Source organism: Castor canadensis, chromosome 2, assembly GCF_047511655.1.
Source record: "Castor canadensis chromosome 2, mCasCan1.hap1v2, whole genome shotgun sequence".
In the NCBI taxonomy this organism is placed as follows: Eukaryota; Metazoa; Chordata; class Mammalia; order Rodentia; family Castoridae; genus Castor; species Castor canadensis.
Window position 1 is genome coordinate 100712503 of NC_133387.1, and position 21515 is coordinate 100734017.

At 39.0% G+C, this 21515-nt stretch overlaps 1 long non-coding RNA gene across 1 annotated transcript; it reads right to left on the bottom strand.

Annotated features, from left to right (window-relative positions):
- Window positions 1-1426: 1426 nt before the first annotated feature.
- On the bottom strand, window positions 1427-9066 carry LOC141417381 (uncharacterized). Its single transcript, XR_012441921.1, has 3 exons — window positions 8802-9066; window positions 5065-5701; window positions 1427-4177 (listed from the first exon to the last, which is right to left on the bottom strand). It is a non-coding gene; the product is annotated as an uncharacterized lncRNA (long non-coding RNA).
- Between the last annotated feature and the right edge of the window lie 12449 nt (window positions 9067-21515).

Genomic DNA, 21515 nt, shown 5'->3' on the forward strand with positions numbered 1-21515 from the left:
ACAACCTTAAGAAATTGAATTAACAATTTAAAATCTTCCCAGAAAGAAAATTAAAAGTTCAAAAGCTTTTACTGGAAAATTCGCCCAAACTTTCAGATGACAAATGGTTGTATGAAGTCTTCCAGTGTAAAAATAGAAGAACACTAGGATTACTATGACAAAGTTACCAGAGGAAAGCAGTATGCACAGAAAATTACAGGCCAATATCACTCATAAGTAAGATATTAAAAAATCCTAAACAAATTTGACAACTCAAATCCAGCAGTGTTGAAAAGAGATAATAATATGTCATGGCTAACTAGAGTTTATTCTAGAAATGTAAGGATGATGTAAAGTTCAATAATCTGCAGGTGTTGAAAATGGTGGTCCAGTTCTTCAGACTAAACTTCCTGCTGAAAAGAATAAAAATGCTGGATCAAACTTTTGAAATAGTATAAGGAATTAATTAAATAAACATCTAGATAGGTGGGACAGCAGGCAGAGATCCTGAAAGACTTCAAACAGAAAGGCAAGGCAGATCAATCAATTGATAGTGCTTGGCCAAAGCCACATGTTTTCTCTCACATTTGGAATATAGACCTAATACAAAGGCAGCGATATTATGAAACACTGGTCACACAACGGGGAGGTCACATATGAGAGGGGGGAGGTTAAAAGAAGAAAGTTAAGATGAATATGGTTGATGTACTCTCTATATAAGAATGAAATCACCATATGAAGGGGACTAAGGTAGAAAGAAGAAAAACAGAGGAGATGAACCAATTCAGTTGTAATACATATATACATGGAAATGTCACAGGAAATTCCCTGATTAGCTATCCTAAACAAACAAAAATGTCATTTTTTTTCTTTTAAAAAATCAGAGAACAATAGAATAGAACAGGTGCTGCCTGGTAGGGAGGAGGGTTAGTACCACTGGGAGGGCGGAGGAGGAGAGGAAAGGGTGTGGGAGATATGGTGCATATACTGTGTACACATGTATGTAAATGGAAAAATGATACCTGTTGAAGGTATTCCCGGAATGGGGGAAGGGGGATAAACAGGAATGGAGGAGTGGGGGAATGCAAGTATGATATATTTTGAGAACTTTTGCAAATGCCACAATGAACCCCCATCCAGCCCAATAAAAAAATTTAAATAAATAAATAAATAAATAAATATAAATAGTGCTTGGCCAATAGAATGACCTCAGAAAAAGTAAATAAGATCCTATAATCTATACCAAGTGAAATAATTAATTCCAGGTGCATTAAAAACTTAAAAAACAGAATTTTATAACTTTAAAAGAGAATATGGTCACTTTATTACCTCCAGGTAAGAAGAGATTCAGTAAAAAAATACAAAAAGCAAAAATCAAAAGAAAATAAATTTTCTTTCAATTTTTTTTCTTTCAATAAATAAAAAGACAGGCCATAATTTGGGCAAATGTATTTTTTAATGTGTAATATCAAGAATATATTATCTAATATATACAAAAAACTTATAAATCAATAAGAAAAATATAACCTAATGTGAAAACGGGCCAAAATACAATTAGGGGTTTCATAGACAAGGAAATATAACAAATTAACAAATGATACCTTGATTAACTTTGTCATAATGAGCCAAAGGAAATTAAATCATGCAATATAAATTTGTATCCCCTCAAAATGGCAAAATTTCAAAAACTGGAAAACATTTCATGATAGGAAACATGTAGAAAAATTGAATTCATAGTCTGTTTTTTGATAGTATAAATTGGTGCAATCATTTTGGAAACTAGTTTGGCATCTCTCTTAAATTTGTAGATTTGCACACTGTGTATGGTTCAGCAATTTTACTCCATAAATTCAATTTTACATATAAGTAAATGTCCCAGAGAAATTCTGGTAGGTATGCCCAACATGACATAGGCAAACATATCCACAACACAGTTACTTATTATAATAGAAACTGGAAACAAATGTCCATGGTTACAGCCATGTGGTCTTATAGTATTCATGGTGAAATAGAACAATTACAACTGCACACACCAATGGATGAAGGGAGAAAATGAAAAGCTGACAAAATAAAAGCAGTGGCCAAAAAATATAGGTTCCATTTATGTAAAATTTAAAATTATAAGAAGCAGAACAATATCTTTGTTTGGGAAAGCATCCTCATGAGGCAAAACCATACCAAAACAAGTGATTCATCACTGCAAACTTCTCATAGTGAATACTCAGCTGGAGAGCGATGAGAATAGAAACAGTGATAAGCACAGAAAGGCATTTGATGCTATTGGTAATGGTGTTTATTTTGTTAATTAAATTGTTTTTAAAATACCCTCATTTTCAAACTTCTTCCTCCAGCCGACAGGATTTATTCTATTTGTTTCCTTTCTAGCTCTGTAGTCTCTCACTGGTTGCCACTCTAATAAGAATTTGTTGTTTTCCAAATACGCAGGCTTTCCTGTAGCCCCTCCAACTATTTCCCCATCTCAGTGCTCTTTTTTGTGTTGCTTCTACCCAAAAACCTTATTAATAAAGACTAAGAAAAATGTGTCCCTATGGGAAGTATAAAAGGGTCCCTTGGAACAAGGTCAAATTCAAGCTGTGGAAACACTGCCACCAAATGTTTAATCATGTTCCATCCAATTTGAGAGCCATGACAAGACAGGGTCAAGTGCAAACAGGAGCAAAGTAGCAGGTGGAGTCTCATGCCATGTTGCCTAGGGGACTCCTGTGAGCTAGGGAACAGCAGAGCTTAATACCAAAAAGCAAATTCCAATAGGTAAATGAAATCAATTTGTTTTCTGCTTAGCTGCAAAGCACATGGTACAGGTTTTACCCCAAAGTTATATGAACTGCCAATCTTCCCTGTGAGCCCAGTAAACTGGACTGCCCAAAGCCACAATCATGACTGGGCCACGAACTGCCCAGAAGCATTGGAAAAAAAAAAAAAAAAAAAAAATTTGAATGGTGTTACCTCTAGGGGTCGCTAACACTGTGATTATGAGCAAGTTGAGAGCAGGACATTTATAAGGGAGTTCAGCATGCACTAAATGCCACCTCATCCTAGTCCTAAGTGCTTTCATGTGACTAATTACTCATCACAATAAAAAGTTAAAAGAGACTTCAGCTGTATTTTTTTTCATCTAAGGTGACTTAATCGAACACATGAAGTAACTGCTGAGGTCAGGAAGTAGCAGATCTAGGATGTGAACATAAATCCGCCTGACTCCAAATCTGATGTTCTGTGTACTCCAGCAAGTCATTGTCCATCAAGTCTTTGGGCTTCAATTGCCTATCTATCTCCTAACCATCACAACAAACAAACACTAAGGCAAAGCATAGAACCCACATGAGACGAAACAAAAGACAGGATTATAACAAATGATACCTGCTATCTCTTTCATATTTTCTGCCCTAGCAATGGAAGTGCTAGGATCCACTTTGAATTCCTCAGCTTCTATGTGAGAAGGAAGACTCCTAAAGACATTCAACTCGTCCTGACCTTGAAATTTTGCTTTTGGACCTTCAGACTCTTGTTCCTCAAAGAAATGCAAGGAATAATGACTTCTTCCAAAGCTGGAGTGGAATCCGTAACAGCTTGGTGACTTCTCTTCAATTTGTGATGTGAGGCCTGTTCTTGGTGCTGCAAATGTGGAATGAAGGTTGGGCACTGTATACTAGCTCTTGCTGAAATGAGCAACAGTTGGAAGATGCTGAGGCCAGATGTATTAGTTTTCTATTGCAGTGTTAACAGATTACTACAAATTTAGTAGCTTAAAATAACAGGCATTTATCACCTCACAATTTCTACAAGTCAGGATTCTAGAAGTAGCTTGGCTGTGTTTTTTCTGCATAAGATCACACAAGAGTGTAATCAATGGATTTCCAAGGTTCTGTTTTCATCTGGAGGACCTGCTGGAGAAAAGTCTGTTTCCAAATTCACTCAGGCGGTTAGCAGAATCATTTTCTTGTAGTTAGACTGAAGGTCTTGGCTTCTTACCGCTGTTGGTTGGGGCACCCATAGCTCCTATGGTTTCCCACAGATTAGTACCACAGGGGCTTTCCCAAAATGGTGTCTTACTCCATCAGGTCAACAATAGCAGTCTTGAGACTTTCATTTACCTTTTCTCCTGCTCACCACTCATCAAGCGTATGAAGTGTAGTCTTTCCTCCCAAAAACTTTCATAGATTTCATGCATAAATACCTAAAAGTTAAATTCCCAGTAAATAATGAAAATGTGTTAGAATTAGTGGATGATGGTGACACAATTTTGTGAATTTAATAAAAATGTAGTAAAGTTGAATAATATAACTTTTAAAGGATGAATTTTATAGTATGCAAATTATACTCAACAACAAAAAAGACAAACTATTCATTAAGTATACATGCAAAATAAAATTTTCACATAGGCAAGAATTTATAAAATGTACTTTTTTTTTCAGAAAATTTACTTTCAATACACCCAGTAAGAAGCTACTAAAGAATGTGCCTTGGGAAAAAAAAGGATTCCACCAAAAAGGAGAACACAAAATCTGGGAAACCGTGAAGACAGAAGACATGTCCCAGGACAAGAACTGTGGAGCAGCAAGAACGAAATTGCAAAAGCTGCCAAAATTCCCAAAAAGGATGACTTGAATACAGCAGGAGATACTGGGCCATAAATTCCTAGCAGCAGCACATATGGCATCTCCCCTGGCAGGGAAGATCAGGGAATTATTTGAAACATCAGAAAGCTAAGCTCAGAGATAAAACACAGAAATTTGGCCTTCTGCCTGTAACCTTGAATTGCTTGGCGATTCTAGTAAGAAGATCCAAAACTTTATTCAGTCATTAACATGGTAGTTTGGTACTAATATGACTTTTACAACTCTCCTTTTGACTTAGGAAAATAAGGAGTATTTGATTTTCAAAGGAAGATGCTTCCTATAATTCATAGGAGAGAAGTAGCTGCTTAAATGTTATTATAGGTTCCAAGAGTAATCAATAATATTAGATATAATTCAGTCATACATCACTTAGTGACAGGGATGCATTACGAAAAATGCATTAGTAGGTCACATTGCCATTGTGTGAACATCAGAATATACTTACTCTAGGTATACCATCTTATTCCTGGATAGCATAGGTCAGTCACTTGATTTGAGTTCTTTTTTTTTGCACAAATATACAAGGCTGGCTGGTGGCTGCTGATTGTTCTCCTCCAGGCTGTGCTGGATCTTATATCCAAAATATATAGCAAATCCAATCACTATCCAGACTCTAAGCTGGGCCCAGGTCCCAGTGGTCATCTGCATCATCAGATAGAAGTTGACAAAAATGCTCAGCAGGAGAGGGCAGGCAGTTCAGGGACCTTGAAGTACAGAGGAGTAGAATTTTGAGGCTGTCTCCTGATGACAACCACCATCCCAACAATGAACCCCAACAGCACGACAGCCAGTGTTATATAAACTGTGTCTCCAGAGAACAGACGCTGAGGCCGCTGGACCAGGATCAGGCACAGAATCGCCAGCAGGAAGACAAGCAGAAAGGCACACCCACAGACAACCCGGCCAGTCTTCAGAGTGGGGGGTGGCATCCCATGGGGATACACAGGCTTCTTAGAATCCCTGAAATCCCTGCATCAGAACTCCTTTCCAAAGATGCCGCTTCAGGAACTGTCTTCATCTCAAGTGCTTCCCTCTCAGTTTTCTCGTTCTTGCCAGAGCTTAACTTCTCATCTGGATGGTACCTGAGGACCAGAACAGAAAAATCCACCAAAGAATAAGCAAGCAGGGTCCCAACAGACCTGAGGTCCACAAGATCGCTGCAATGACTCCACAAATGACAGTGGCCACCATAAGAGTATGTGGCCACACTTTATCATGTCTTGGTGACGTCCCAGAGGGCAGCTTTCCAGCAAGTTCCACCTGCATCTCAGGAAGCTTCCTGGAAGGTTTTATCTCTAACCCTGTAGCAACTACCCTGTGTTTCTTGGTGGTGCCCAAGGGGTGCTTTCCTAGCAAGTTCTGCTGGCATGCCAATGGACAGTGTCCTGTTTGTAAGCCCTGTCCTGGGGTGCCTCAGCCAACCACCCACCATCCAGAGGCCTCAGCCACGCTGCAATGAGCTCTGAATCTTGGTCTTGTGGTGTTGGGCTTTCTTTTTGATTTGTTTCTTCCCTAAATACTCTATGTCAGCTCCAAAGGTCTGGCTGTTCCTTGACTGACTATTTCTATATTCTTTAGAGTTCTCTTTATCCCTTAGTATCGAATCCCTGTTTAGTTAATAATCCCTTATGTTAACATTTCTCTGTCAAATTGTTGTCTCCTGAAGGATGGATGTATCACTCCACTTCCTGAGGGGAGGCATGGACCATATCTCCCCTTACAGTCAAAAGATAGCTGCTACAGTCACATTGCTACATATAGACAAAATCATTTCAGAAAAAAGACATAGAGGGACATCTTCTCTTGTGTCCAAGTGAATTGCTCGCAAAAGAATTCCCTTCATTGTCCAGGACTCTGATATTCTAGTAATTAGAGAAAGAAAAGCTAGAGAGTGATGTACCTGACACTTTGTAGTGGGTAGCAGCTTCTGTAGGCAAATAGCAGTGTTGGTCATGAGCTTAAAGTGAAACAGCAGTCAAGAGACACAACATCAGAGTGTATGATTAAGCACTAACAAGAAATAAAAATGGGTCATTAGGGTAGGTGGCAGGACTTGAGCTGGCAAGCAAAGATAAGTAACCTTCAATAAGTAGAGATTGGGAGGTACGGATTTTACATGGAAATAAGTTGTATTAGTCAGTTATGGCTGCTGTAACAAAGTATCAAGGGCTGGGTGGCTTATACACAACAGAAATGTATTTCCTACAGTCTAGGGCTTAGGGTTGGGAAGGCCATAATTAAAGCACCAGAAGATTCAGTTTCTGGTGAGGAACTGCTTTCTGGTTCATGGATAGAGATCTTCTCACTCTGTCCTTACATAGTAGAAGGGACAAGGGTAGCTTGCTCCTGGGCACTAATACCATCACCCAAGCATTTCCCAAGGCCCCCACTTTTTACCATCATCTTGGGCATTAGGATTTCAACATGAATTTTGGGAAAAGATGCAAGCATTTATTTATTATTATTTATGTGTGTGTGTGTGTGTGTGTGTTTCACATCTTTTCTTTTTTTTTTCTTTTATTCATATGTGCATACAATGTTTGGGTCATTTCTCCCCCTTCCTCCCAACCCCCTCCCTTACCTACCCCAACCCCTCCCTCTCCCCCCCACCCCCCTCAATACCCAGCAGAAACTATTTTGCTCTTATCTCTAATTTTGTTGAAGAGAGAGTACAAGCAATAATAGGAAGGAACAAGGGTTTTTGCTGGTTGAAATAAGGATAGCTATACAGGGAGTTGACTCACATTAATTTCCTGTGCATATGTGTTACCTTCTAAATTAATTCTTCTCGAACTAAACTTAGATGCAAACATTTAAACCATAGCGCAGGTCACAGAAAAGGACAAAGAGAAGCACAAGTTTGTTTTTCAGTAAAACAAAAAAGCAGATTTTTTTAAAGAAGTGATAAATGAAATTGATTAACTCAGTCTTGGCCAAGTCATCACACACGCAATTATTCTGAGAACTCACCCACCAACCTTCCCTCTGCTAGGCTGGCAGCCCTAAAGAAGGCTTGCAGGCACCACAGCTCAGTAAATACCTCACCAAGGAGGAAAAGTCAGGATCCCTTCTTTTAGGGATCCCCAGTTTTCATATGTGGTTTTCTTAGAGTCCCTCTTACCTGGCATGAGGGAGGAGGAATCTCTGTATTTCTCATTGAGCCAGGAGTGCCAAACTAAAACAGCTAGACGTTCCCCACTGTATTTGGGGTTTGGGATACAGACTTATAACATCACTTTGGCCATCTCTCAGTAATCCCTTTAGGGCTTACGAGTCCTTGTAAAAATATACGGTAGTTATCACCTCTTGTCCTCTGCTTGAAGACTTTGACAAAAGTGTTATATGACAGAGAAGTATAAGTGATATCACTTATGTCACATATGTGCACGTATGTGTTTCTGCATATATACCCCAGCTCAATTTGAAAAGATGTTTGCAGCTGCAGGAATGTATAAAATACAAAAGAACACATGTAAGACCCAGACAAGACTTACCAGATACTACAAAGATACTGCAGATACTTCAGAAGATTTTTGAGCATGTTTTAGAAAGATTAAGATGAGGGTGGGATGAGGGATGGATGGGAGTGTGTAAAATATGGAGACAGACCCACTAAGGTCTATTACAAGAAACTAGGCACCCAGCAGAATGGCCACAGGTGAGCAGGTTGGGGTGGTGGGAGAAGGCAGTGTAGGGCAGGTTTGGGGAATGGCTAAGCACTGGAAATGACTCCCAGGATTTAAAAGGGTTTTTGCTCTCCTACTGAACCGTACATATGTGTTCAAAAAGACATACTGAAATGCTACTCCTTCCTCTCTTCAAATGGCAGGCCTACAATCTTATTGCCGGGGCCATTTCTTCCACAGTGGTACTCCATGAACTCAGCAGAGTTGTACATGTGACAATCATTGGAGGATATTGCATGAGAGCAGCCAAAGCCTGAGTGCTGAGTTCTCTTTAAGGAAAGAAAGAAAGAAAAAGAGAGAGAGAGAGCACATAAATGAGTCAGCAGTAACTGAGCTTCCACCCCAGTCCTGCCCAAAGGCAGTCATTGCCAGATAACCAGCACTATATTAGATTTTGGGAAACAGCACAGCAGAGCCAGCTTCCACAGTAAATCATCCCTTCAGTTTCTTGGAGCACAACAAATACCTTGTCGCTCCTGCTGTGGAAGATACTCACTTGCTCCCCTGGTCCGTGTTACCCTGGACTAACTCCAAATGTGGATTCAGAGGCAGTTAGAAGATACTCAAGTCAAGCAGCGCACCAGGCTGACATATTTCTAGGGAGTCCAAGCCGGGCTTTCCAACTGCCCTTCATCACATTCCAGAGAGTTCTCTGTGGTTCCCAGCCTGGCTGCTTTTTTTCAAATGGTACCAGGCAAGTCCTCTGGAACTTTTTGTAGCTATTCTCTACAGCTGTGGAGACAGCTCCTTGGGTGAAATCCAGCCTGCTGAATCATTCGTTTCCTGTTCCCGATCTCAGAAATTTCTGTTTGATGTTGCTTTATCCAAAAACCCCCATAATTTTTAGAGGAAACACTATTTTATATAACGCAGCTTTATGGTCTTGAGCACTAAAACCAAATCGTTCTGATGACGACTTACCATCATAACCGTTTTCCCAGGAAAAGTACTGGGTGCTGAGAATAACTCTACAATGACCCTCTCATGACGAGAGGATGCTGGATGTCACAGGCAGGATTCCCGTTTCTGTTTACATTACAAAGTTGAAGATATTGCTCAACATGTCAGTAACAAATCAGGAGAACCTGCCATTTATAAAAACAACAGACACATTTGCAAATAAAACCCAAGAATCAGCTGTATAGGTATTTCCAAGTCTCCTATCTCATGAAAGCACACTTCACTTTAATGTTGGAACAAAAATGAGTTTATTCCCCATCCCTCCTTTTGCAGACTCCCTGAATTTCTCAGGAATCTTGGGGACTTTCCATTTCTCATAGTTACTCCCTCCTTCTGTTTACTTAACTTTTTCTTAGGTTTTTGCCTCTTGTGTCTGCTGCCTCTCTCCCTTCTGCATCAAACCAAATGTGGAAACATGATCTCTTCCACGATTTTTCCAACAGAAAAAGTACTTTTAACAAAATTATCCAAAAAATCAGAAATAAGGGAGACATGATTGAAAACTGACTGCTAATGCATACAAGAAACTTCCCTTCCTGGAAATCTCCTGGCCATTTCCCGGAGGAAACATCTCCCTGGCTGACCTCTGCCTTCCCCCTTCTTCCATGCAGCTGGATCTACTTTCCACTCATGCAAAAGCCCCCGTTCCATTTCCTTCTTCAGTTACTTGAAATTTTTTAATTCTCCTTGTTTTATTGGACAGGCCAATTTCATTTTCTCTGTCCTATTATTCCTTCTTTTACCTCAAGACCTTGGATTTGTTTCCCACCAAAAATTCAACAGCCATCAATCATGCTGCCAAACCACACTTTGCTTCTCGACTCCCATCCACTACATTCACTTTTCAATCACTATACTAAAAACTGTAGTTACATATCATAATGAATCTATTCTTGCTAGAAATCAAAAGCAGAACACAAAAGGGATCAATTTCAAAGCCCATCAGTCTCATTTATTCTTAAAATTCCATCCAATTGACTTGAAAAAAATCATTTTTATAATGAACAATGTTTAAACCAAAATTTTCTGGTGCCCCGTTACGGCAGTGATTGGGCAGAAGTAGCCTTTATCTGGGTATGGACAATGGTGTCTCCAACAGACAAAGAAGGGAAGCATTCCCAGAGAAAACCAACTCACTCCTCTTCTTCGAGAAGGAAAGGAGATCACGAGAGTCTGCGTTCTCCCTGGGAGAAGGGTTGGCCATTAACTACGTTACAATACACATACACTGTATGAAAAAGGGATGGTGGCAAATTTCTTTGAAGTTTAATAATAAACAGTTAAATAAAATATATGAAAAGACCATCAGCTTTTATCTAGGAGCCTTCCCTAAGATAGTGACCCCACAATGCTGGTCCATGCCCTGTTGGAGAGTTTTAACCAGTGTAAGACAAAACGTCTGTGGTAGAGTTTTAACCAGTTTAAGACAAAATGGGAAATAATAAAATACTGTGTTTTCAAATACATCTGTGTAAAGTTTCCAACTCCTATAGTAGACATTACATTGTAGTGTAAAACAAAGTTATCTCTTCATTTTACATTTTCCTGTTATAATGTGCTGTTTTAAATGACATGATGATAATTTTAGATAGTAGTTTGTGGGATTTAAAAAAATGTTGTACTAAAGTAAACTATGTCCTCAATTAAAAAAATTATTCACAAATGTCTGGGAACAAGTTGTCTAGAAACATATTTAAAGGATTAAGAAAAGAAACAAAACAAAACATAAACCACTCAATCTCCTAGGACTTGCAGAAAAAATCACATAGAGCTTTTCAAAACTCAGGAACTAGAAAAATTATGGAAGAGGCTGGCAGACAGGACCTATCTCTTAGAAGGGACAGTCTAGAAAGAGACCCTGAGGCTACCTGCAAACCTGGAATCAGTATCTGTTCATGTCTGTGCCAACCTGTGGCTCCTCTCACCCTGTGCCCACATTTTCACACTCTATTTCTCCACCTGGAAACACAGAATTATTGTGATACAATAAGAAGGTTTTAACTACTTTTTTAAAAAATGGCTAATTTTTTTTTAAATTGCAGAATCAGAGAGAGCCCTGTAGACCGTGACTGTTCTCACCATGGCTGACAGTGATCTCAGGGGTACAATGCTCTCATACAGTCCTCACCCTGATGCCTAGGCATTTGGCCATGGTTTTTTATGGTGAATTGGCTCCTTAGACAAACACTTTTTCTAAAAAATTCTTTTCCTTTCTTTTAATTTTTACCTGAAATTTGAGATATCAAAATTTTAGCATGTGAAACTAAAATGCATATGAAATTAAGTTAGACAAATGGTTTCTAAGCTTCTGGTCTTGTGTCTGCCAAGATGAAGTAAGGTAATATAGAATTTAAGTCTGGAAGAAATCTTAGAGACTTCATTTCAGATGAGAAACTGTGACACTTAGAAATTACATAACAAAGCAGGGGATCTAGACCACTGGATGAGAACTCTTGACCTCCAGGCCTCCTTTAGGCAAAGCATACCACTTCTCTTATTTACCAAGCTTCTAGCTTTCCAGGAAATGATTTATCATATTCTTAAGATTGTGTTTTTCTCATCCTTTTTCATCAAGGACATTTGCCTAAATGTTTATGTTCTGAAATTTCCCAGGTTTTGATTCTACTTTATGAACCTAGGAAATAAGATTAATAAATATCAGTCTTCATATCATGTCTTTGTGCCTAATTGCTGGTTTAAAATTTTCTATTTCTTCCTCCACTCACACCATTGCTCCTCCCAATACCCCCATTCCTGCCAATTAGCACATCACATTCACATTTGCTGAGTCCAACCCATGTTTAGTTAAGTCGAGCGATATACATGTAGAATTTCTTCTAGAAATTCTAAATAAGAATAGCACTCAAAGTGAAGACAGCATTTAAAAAGAAAGCATCCTTTTTCAATTTAAGTGTGTGGGGGTAGAATGTGTGGCTCAAAGGCCTGCACCTGGCCAAGTCAATGTCCAGGATGTCTGCATTTGGACAGATTCCAGTGCTTGAGGATACTGTGCTTAGGACTAAAGCATGAGTCCAGAAATAGTGTCCTGAAGCAACATGAGATGAGAGTAATGACAAAACATTAGAAAGTGTGCCAACTGTCTACGAGAGCAAAATGAAGAAGTAAATAAAGAAATTACAGGGCTGATCATGGGTACTGTGAAATGGGAAGTGACACTGGAGGGATTCCAGAGCCGAGTAGGACATGTGTGCCAGTAGGCATGGTTTCAGCCAGCTTGCCAGGTGCATTCAAGAGGCAGGAGCAGAGTAAACCGGAACAGTTTGGTTGGCAAAGTGAAAATAGGAAAGAGAAGAGAGGATGGGAGGAGCAGAGGTCTTGACAGAGGCTGTCTTAATCAGCAGATAAACAAAATGGAAGGGCAATGGATGATAAGGTCACTCATATCCCTTCTCTTTCAGTTCCTTGACTCAGTTGGCCAGCTCATCTAACAATGTTGGTAGAGGTTGGAGAGGGTGTAGAAAGGAGCATGGTGAAGGATTGCTGACTGCCACAGGTTGCTGGCAAGGACAGGAGAAAGACATTCCAAACATAACTATGGTCTCAGCTGCCATTATGGACATCAATGAGCCATGACATAATCTGTGCAGCTGTGGGGGTTTCTCCAACAGAGCTCAGATACAGAAGTGAGATGAAATATTTTTCAATTGGTCTACAGTTATAGATTTTCAGGGCAGGTTTTCTGGACCGATGAGGATCTGAGACAGAGTGTTACAGAAGTGAAGGAAACATGGGGCTGGATGACTTGTATAGCTGAAGGGTCACTGCAATAGGAGTGAGTGTGAGATAGAGATGGTGTGATTGTAGGTGGAAACCTGTTCTGAGGTTCAGTGAATCCAGTAGTAGTTTGTGGTGGGAAGTGGAGCTATTAGAACAGTGCCTGCCATGAACTATCTTCATGAACATCAAGCACTCCCAGATAATGGAAGAAGTTGAGTTAACAAGACTGAGTCATACACCTACATCTTCAAGGAATGACATGCAATAACAGGAGGGAAAAATGTAGTCATTGAAATCAAACATGAGCTTCCAAGGAAAGAAGCACTTTCATTTAAAAAAGAGAGAAAAACAACAGAATGGAGGCAATTACGGTTTCAGGGAACTGAAGGAGGAGTGACTGAAGTATTTGGCAGGAGAAAGAAATTTGTGATTAATGTAAGTCTGGAGAAAATGGAACCCACGGAATACAGGCTTTACTCCCAGTCTGCCACTGGCTGACATGATCAGGCAAACTTACTTCACAGTAGAAAATGAGGATTTCAATTAGTTGAGTTTATAGTCCCTTAAGAAAAAACAATCCAACCAACCAAACAAAAACCCTCAAAATGCAGACTCTTAAGAGCAAGCCAGTTAGATATGCATGTGGCTTCTTTTCATGTGAACTGTTGGGTTTTTGGATAATAAGACTCCCAGGTGAAAGCAAGCCAGCTGGTCTTTGCTTTTATTCAACATTCATCCATTCATTCAATCCATAGGTATTGAGTATCTTTTCTGTATCAAGCATTATACCAGTAGATGGGGAAACTGCTAAACAAAAATAGACAGGTCCCCTGTCTCAAAGCCTTTCCAGCCTAGTGGAAGTGACAGTCTAGTGGAACTGTGATGAGTACAGCAAAAGAGAGATGTGGGTGCAACAAGTATGCAATGTGAGGCCTGACCTTCCAGGACATAGTGGCATTTGAGCTGCGCTCTGAAAAACACATACAAGCTATTCCCAGAGAGCAGAGGGGATCAGAGCAGCCCAGGGAAGGGTATAATATGGGCATTAGCTCTGGGTCGGGACTGTGTGAGCATGAAGAGGACAGGGTTCTGCAACCCCAACCAGGGTTGAGGGGAACACCATTTCACTGTGATGGATGTGCCAGGAGACTAGGCAGCAAATAAAAATTTTGTACATTTTCCTGAGAGAATGGGGAGTGATTGAAAGGCTGGAAACAAGGGAATGACAAAATTAGATTTGCTTTAAAAAGATCATTCCAACTACTCTGTGGAGAATGGATTGAAGGGAGAGGGGCGGAGAAGGTAAGATTAGATATGGAAGATTAGATATGTTCCGGAAAAGATTGAATGATACAAGGCACAGAAGGCACGGGGAATAGCACATGGCATATACCAAGCTCTCAACAAATGTTAGCACTCAGAACTGTTTAGATTTCAAAAGGAGAACTCAGAAATCGTGAGATAATAGGACCATTTAGGTACCATATTCATTATTCCTTATTTGCAAATTACATATTTTTCCATTGACTTCTAAAGTCAATTTATAGAAATCTCTCTAGTAAAAGCATAATTTGGGTCTCTCTCTCTCTCTCTCTCTCTCTCTCTCTCTCTTTCATGTGTGTGTGTGTGTATGTGTGTGTGTTAAATAATAAAACTGGAGCAAAAGTGGGTGAGACACAAAAACATGCTTAACACACCACTTCTTATCTTTTAAAACCTTAAAATAATTCCACCAACCCCATGTATTGCTCCCAAGTTAGTCCAGGTCCCCATGGTAGCCTCCCTCAGATCCCTAAACTCCTGCCAGTGTTTCAGGATTCCACAACTTTTTCTACCACTGCCCCACTCTGTGTCCCACTAACAGGCTTTCTTTAATGCTGATGGGTTTCATTTCAACGACTGCCCCTTTCATCTCAAACACTAGTGAGGCAGAAGCAATGTATAAAGCCAAATTGTTTCTTTGAAAACCAGAATTCATTGTGTCCCAGTGTCACTTTTATTAATTGTTTAACGTTAATGGTATCCAGACATACAGAATTTTGTATAAACATTTAACTTTTGTTTTTCATCTTAGGGAAACCTCTCTTAACATTCTGTATATGGTGATATGCATTTTGTTGTAGACATACGTCATAGATTTATTTACACCAGGGAAGTTAGGAATTTGACCCTTGAATAACATCACTAAGAAAAAGATGTACTCTATCAGAATGGAACTGGACCAACCATACACGTAAAGAGGGAATCTTTTTTTTTTTTTTTTTTTTTTTGTGATACTGTGGTTTGACCACAGGGCCTACACCTTGAGCCACTCCACCAGCCCTGTTTTGGTGATGAGTTTTTTGAGATAAGGTTTCATGAACTGTTTGCTGGGGCTCACTTCAAACCTTGATCCTCCTGATCTCTGCCTCCTAAGTAGCTAGGATTACAGGTGTAAGCCACCGGTGCTTGGCAAGGGAAATCTTTTTTATTTCTTTTATTCATATGTGCATACAATGTTTGGGTCATTTCTCCCCCCTTCCCCCCAACCCCCTCCCTTTCTCTCCGCCCCCTCCCTCACTACCAGCCAGAAACTATTTTGCCCTTCTCTCTAATTTTGTTGAAGAGAGAGCATAAGCAATAATAGGAAGGACCAAGGGTTTTTGTTAGTTGAGATAAGGATAGTTATACAGGGAGTTTACTCGCATTGCTTTCCTGTACATATGTGCTACATGCTAAATTAATTCTTCTCAAACAAGGCTACTGGGCTCTCACTTTACCTTCTTGAGGATTTTCCACCTGCCTGTCCTTGTCAACCAAGCTTAACTGGTTTTGGCCATGATATACTCACATGAAGAAGAGAGCCTCTTTCTTGGATTAGGAGCTAGGACCACTTGGAGAAAACCATATGAAAATTATCCTTTCAACAACACAAGGAGTAGAAAAAATAAGATAATTTTTGCCCTAAACTATTTAAAGAAACAGTTTGGGAGGAGATATCAAAGGAATCTCAATCTCAATGTTAGAAATATTTTAACAAAATACAACACCCCAAGGAAAAGGGAATTATTTAGGAGGTATAATTTCTCCCCAGGGTAGGCAGAGCCCTTACAATCATTGTCCCCAAGGGGGACCACAAGACAAGACAACTTTAGGATGAATGCCAAAATTAATACCAATCACCCTTGACTTTGAGGAGGAGCATGTGATTTCATGCACATCAAATACATGGATTAATTGCTCGCCTGTGTGAATATATCTCAATAGAGATATATTCAGTTTTCATTATTGATATAGTGCCGACCATTTAGCTCTGATTTCAAAACTGGATTAAGAACACAGTTTTTAGCAATGGTGTTCTAATTATTTACACAAACTTCATAAAAACCACTTCATTAGATGAGCTGGAGTCACGCTGTAGGCCTGATGTGTTGCACACAGCAAGCTGCATGATTTATATTCTGGTGAGGGGTCTGTCATAGGCAGGCATTTCAATGTATGCCAATTATTTAGATGTATTCCGAATCTTGCCCTTTCTTGCCAATGGATACTAAGCTTTCTCCAAGAGCTCTATGTATGTGTCAAGATATTCTTTTCCTTAGAGAGATGCTAAAACCCGATTTATCCTGTTCCCCCAAGGTTAAAGAAACGAGGAAGATGTCCTTTGCTTTTCTCCACTTCTTACTCCCAGAAAATAATTCATCTACATCCACACAGTGACAGCTCTTGGCATGAACAAAGGTGTCCCAAGAAAAGGCAGTAGGCATCCATGTAATTGTTTATGATTGTATCATTGTCTATTTAGCATATTTGCAGGTGTTCAGGTTTGAACACTAGTCTCATCCAAAATAAGGCAAAGCAAAACAAAATTAGCAAATATTCTGTTTTATTGTGTCATTCTTTATAGTATAGCTTCCTAAATATCAATGTAATCCAGCAGGTGAAGAAAGTAAATAAGAGATTTCCAAGAAAATACATGAATCAGCTTTTCCAATTAGGTGCCTCTGATTTTCTTCCTTGAATTTGAGGTCATTTGTATATAAAATCTATCTTCAACCTCATAAGCAGAGTCTTTTTCCCCTTTCTGGGTTGCTGTATGACTTTTCTCATTTTTCCTTTATTATGTGTATAGCAAATGTTCTTTATGCTAACACTGATTTCAATGCACACCCAGGCACACCTGGGCTGCAAGTGGGAAGAGACAAGGAGAATGGGTGCACAATGATCAGAAGCTCTTCCAATGCGAATAATCCTTCTAGTATTTTTGCTTTTTCCCTCTCTTTTGCTTTATTTCTTTAAGTTTCTCTTAAGAAAATGGAGATCCCTAATGATTCACCATATACGACGCATCTCATTAAGTAACTCTTAGGGTGAATTCTCTATAGTCTATGATTATTTTTAAGTGCAACAGACATTATTTCTATTTTATTTGACAAAGAAAGAAGACACATAGGCATTAATATCTCAAACAGACCTATTAGGCAGAAGCAACCTGGGACATTGTACAACCCATTTTGTTTCTAATACCAAGCAATAAACAAGTAGAAATTGAAGCAAAAATACAGTTTACAATAGTATTTTCTAAAAGAAACACTTGCATAAATTTACCAAAATAAGTGCAAGATATGTATACCAAATCCTACAAAATGTCACTGAAATTCAAGATCTAACTAGATGATGATTAATATTGTGTTCATGGACTGCAAGATTTGATATTGTTAAGCTGTTAATTCTTCTCAAATTTGTTTATAACACAATCCTAGCAAAATTACAGTAGATTATTTGTAGAAAATAAGTTAATTATAAAATTCATATGGAAATGCAAAGGATCTAGAATAGCCAAAGCAGTTTAGAAAAAGTACAAAGTTGAAGGGCTGTATTTGATTTCAAGACTTACTCTAAGATGAGTAAAAAGATAGACATTCCAGAATTCTAAATTATTGTGGTCGCAACATTTCTGTCTCCTCCTCTCTAAAATACTTATGTTGAGATCTAATCCAAATTCCAGAATTTGGAAGTAGAGCATTTGGCAGGTGATTGGCTCATAAGGTAAGAGCCCATTATAAGAAAGGCCCCAGAGAGCTCCTTTACTCCTCCCACTAGTGAGGACACTGCAAGAAGGTGCCATCCATGCACAACACAAGTAGATACTTAATAAACACCAAATCTGCTGATATCTTGGTCTGGAACTTCACAGACACTAGAACTGTGAAAAATAAATTTCTACTGTTTATAAGCTACCCAGTCTATGGCATTTTGTTATAACAGCCCAAACAGACTAGTACAGATCAATGGAACAAAATCAAGAGTCCAGAAGTAAATGTAGCATGTGTGGTCAATTGATTTTCAGCAAAGGCATCAAGAGAATTCATTTCAGAAGTGATAGTTTTTTCAAGATATGATGTGGGAACTAGTTAGTCATTTTTTTTTTAAATCTCAGTTCTTAGGCTGGAGATGTGGCTCAAGCAATAGAGCACCTGACTAGCAATCCCAATGCTCTAAGTTCAAACTCAAGTACATCAAAAAAACCCCTCAATTCTTATTACATGTCATAAAATTTAACTCTTAATGGATTATAAATAAGAGCTAATATATAAAAGTGCTAGAAGAAAACATAGGTGAAAAATCATTATCTTGGCAGGGTCAAATATTTCTTAATAGGATATAAAGGATGCAAACTATTAAATAATGATAAATTAGACTTCCTGAAAATTAAAATGTCTGCTCTTTGAAAATAATGTCAAGAAGATGAAGTCAACTCAAATATATTTTTTTAAAAACTCTTAACCACATAATAAGATAAAGAACATAATAAAAATGAGAAAAATATTCAAATAGATACTTCACAAAGAAGATACTCAAATCACAAAGAAGAAATTTAAATAACCAATGGCACATGATGAGATGCACAACATCAGTTGTCACAGTGAGATACCTCTTCTCACATACTCCCAAGAATGACTAAATGTAAAGAGAGTAACAGTACCAAGTGTTGGAAATGTGGAGCAACTGGAACTCTCATACATTGTTCAACAGAAAATAAAATGGTGTAACCATTTGGAAATCAGTTTAAGTTTAATGATTCCTTATTAAGTTAAACTAAACTTTCCATTCAACCAGAAATGGCATGCCTTTATCCAAGAGAGATCAAAACATTAGTCTACACAAAAATTAACATATGAATATTGATAGCAGCTTAGTAAGTCAAAAACTGGTAGAATATAACATGTAAATAGGTAAACGTGACACATTTAAACAGATAAATGTGAACAAATAAATGTGACACATTAGACAATGGAACAAACATGGCCACTGGTTTACGATGGTTTGTTCCATTGTAATTTCTTGACTTTTGTACGGTGGGAAAGTGATACACATTCAGTAGAAATCATACTTCAAATTTTGAATTGTGATATTTTCAGGAACTAGCAATATGCAGTGGACCCTGCCTGGAGATGTTTGGCAATGGCAAGGAGCTGTGGCTGCCAGTCAGCCATGCAATTGTGAAGGTAATTCACCTGTACTTTATAATGCATTGTGCTACCAGTGCATTTGGATATTGTACTTTGTGTTTTTGCAACTGGACATAACTACAAAACACCCATTTCCTGTACCCATATAACCACCCTGTTTTTCACTTTTAGTATAGCATTCAATAAACTACATGAATATTTAAAATTTTATTGTAAAATAAGCTTTCTGTTGGATAATTTTTCCCAGGCATAGGCTAATGGAGGTGTTCTGAGCATGTTTAAAGTAGCCTACACTAAGCCATGATATTCAACAAATTAGAGGTATTAAGTGTATTTTCAACTTATGAAGCTCTCAGTTTGCAATGGATTTACTAGAACATGACCCCATTGCAATTTGAGAAGCATCATTACTAGCTACAGATAAAACAGAATAAACTACTGATACACACATAACATGAATGAATCTCGAAAACATGCTGAGTGACAGGTGCTAGACAAAAAAGAACACATTTGGTATGATTCCATTTATATGAAACTCTAGGAAAGACAACCCAGTGGTTGTCTGGGACTGGAGTTAGAGGGATGACTGAAAAGGAACACAATGGAGCTTTGCGGACTAACTGAAATGTTCTATACTTCGTTCATGATTGTAATTATATTTGTGTATAAAAATCTTTGGTTTGTTTTTGTTTTTCTTTTTGCTTTTGTTCGGTTTTTTGTTTTTGTGTTAGGCTGCCTTAAAAACATCCTACCCATCAGTATGTTTGCACCAACCTTCATTCTCCACTGGGGAATGCTGGGGACATCCTGCAGCTTGCATGGACTAGGAAGACAGCTTGCAGTCTCACAAGCTGTCCCCACAATCAAGGAAAAGAGAGAGGCCAACTTCATTGTCCAGTGGCATTTGAGGAGGTAGAGGACAGAGGGGAGGTTGTGCCACACAGAGAATGCTATTTTCTGCTCCGTATTCAACTCTGCACCTCACAGTACCCTGGAGCTGCACTAGAGTCCTGCTGTGAGTCAGTTCTGTTTGTGTGATCTGTTATTGCTTTATTGCTTCCAATTCCTAATTTTCAGTCTCCTTGTCACCCTGAGGTGATTCATACTCCTTCCCCTGGAGGGGTCTGCCTAGCTGCAGAAAAACCTGTTCCCACCAGACGGAATAGAACGAATCCCTGTCCACTCCTCACCCTCTTGTGAGTGAGAGGAAGACCTGGGCTTCACCAGCTCCCAGCATCTTGTGTTGGAAAAACACCAATCTCTGAGTCTAGAGAGGAATCTGCCTTTCAGTCTGAGGCTATTGCAACCACACAGGAACACAGGCAACAACACCCAGCCCCTGGACTGGAATAAAGAACACAGGACTGTTTCATTATCTTTCTTTTTGCCTTCCCATGCCCTCCCCTTTACCGTAGGATGTGATCACCCTCTAGGGGTCAGACTCCTTTTCGCATCCATGAAAACATGCAGACTCCTCCAGTCAAGGACAATCCCCAAGGGTCTAGAAGATGTTACCCCTTATCCACGTCACAGAGGGCCAAGCAGAAGCAAGGGAGTGGAAGAGGGCTCAGAGTGATGTAGAGAGTGAAGAAATATTTTTCTTACTCAAAAAGAAGCAACTTAGTGATGAGTGAGTGAGCCAGGTATCTCCCTCCCTCTCTTCCAGCCCTCTGTCATTGGCAGACCTTACTTCCAAAGATGAGAAGAATGACAGCACCAGGGAGAAATAACTATAAGCTCAATGCTTAACATGGGTATATAGAAAACTCATGGACCATTCAGCATCACTGAGAGCTCCTTATGAGCATTCCCCCTCAGTGGATCATTTCCAGAAGGCAAGTGCAAAATTCCTATTCTCTTTCCTATCTAAGCTACACCCAAGTGGCCTTACTTTTTAAAATTACCTAAAGATGTTTTCCTCACTAAAAGATAATTTGACCTTCTTCCTAAGGTATTTGAAGCATTACCAGACTTTTGCAATTCTCCCTCCCCAACTTGTCCTTCACATGTATGTGCACATGTGTGTATGTGAGTGTATATGTATGTGTGTATGCTAGATG